Here is a 1,458-nt window from a genome sequence, read left to right as displayed (position 1 = left end):
TTTTTTTCCCAGTAATTGTTGCAACACGTTGATCAAGATTCTCCAAGAACTACTTGCAGTACGTGACTGTCACAACTGCATTAACAGTGTTTTTCACTGAAGCACAAATCTCATAGAGATGCTATAGAGACACACACTACAGAGGATGCATTTTCACTAAACAAACAAATACTTTATTATTTATCTGAAATTAAGGCAATTTTATCCAAATGTTCGTTATAAGTATGGCGTTGGTAAATGAATGCAAAATGAAATTATTTTTGGCTAAAGTGCATCTGACACATTAACTGGTGTATCATATTACCATCCTTTTCCAAAAACCTACCAACGGAGTATATCGGCTATACTACGCCACACTTAGTCAAAGAATCTCCCGCATAACAAGCAGGTTAATCCTCAGAAACACATCAGCATTAAGACAAATGCAGTGAAGGATTAAAACCTGAATGTTGCAGAAATGCAGTCAACAATATGTAAATCGAAAATATAAACAGATTTTTGCAGCATTCTAATAGAACTATCAGGGATGGATTTACAGGGGCTTTAGTAAGATGTAGGAATATTAAAGAAGAGTGCCAGAGGGCTGCTCAGATATGAACTTGAATATTCGTGTCACACTGAATGCACTCTGCCCTAACAACTCCTCAATTTCAGTTTCTCTTCACCTTCTTTAAGAACTAGAACAATAAATAGAAACTTTAAATCTAGCTAGTGACTGAACCTCACCTAATCTTACCTCCATTGAAAGAATAATTCAACCAGTGCTGCAACATTCTTCAAAAGCTTTAGAAAGGACAGTATAATAGCAAGACTCTTCTCATGCATACTACTATAGAATCACTATGGAAAATAAGAAAAACGATTGCAAACATAGTATCACAAAGATAACATTCTGATCATTAATCTTTCTCTTATCTTTACTGAGAAAACTCTTACAAAAGGAAAACTCATTTTGCTTTAATCATCAAATGTATTTATTTTTTCTTCTCATTTATATTTTGAGTTATCCAGACTGCATGATCATGTCCCTATTGTTTATGTCCCATTATAAATGGCAGAATAACATTTTAAACATAATTTTTAAGGAAAGAAATCAAAATATTCTACTATCACAATATTACATATTTCAGTTTTGGTACTTTTGACAAGTATTTTCTTGAACTACTTAGTTACAGAATTTGAAAAGGAACTGCAGAAAGGAAATGGCCCTATAAAATGTTTTTGCATGATCTCAATAAACACAAATCTGACTGTATTTGTTATCAGCACATCCTCTCAAGTAAAATAGAATGAATGTAGTTTATAATAACTAATTTAAAGGATTAAATAATTATTTTATTATGCCACATAAACACACTTATGAAATAAATAAATATTTAGAAACCCACAATGAGTGTAGCATCAGTTCCAGACTAAAGGTGCACTAAGCGATTTTTGAAAAACGCTTTTGACCACAGT

General features: G+C 32.3%; 1 protein-coding gene across 1 annotated transcript in view; it reads right to left on the bottom strand.

Moving 5' to 3' along the window:
* LOC107566864 (uncharacterized) overlaps window positions 1-1,458 on the bottom strand; it is a gene marked incomplete at its 5' end in the record, with an annotated part of 34,467 nt that overhangs the window by 26,324 nt on the left and 6,685 nt on the right. The window lies entirely within an intron of this gene.

This window comes from Sinocyclocheilus grahami, unplaced genomic scaffold (genome assembly GCF_001515645.1).
Source record: "Sinocyclocheilus grahami isolate Dianchi unplaced genomic scaffold, SAMN03320097.WGS_v1.1 scaffold1107.1, whole genome shotgun sequence".
Taxonomy (NCBI): domain Eukaryota; kingdom Metazoa; phylum Chordata; class Actinopteri; order Cypriniformes; family Cyprinidae; genus Sinocyclocheilus; species Sinocyclocheilus grahami.
Note: the sequence above shows the minus strand (reverse complement) of the source record. Positions and strands in the feature narration are given on the sequence as shown.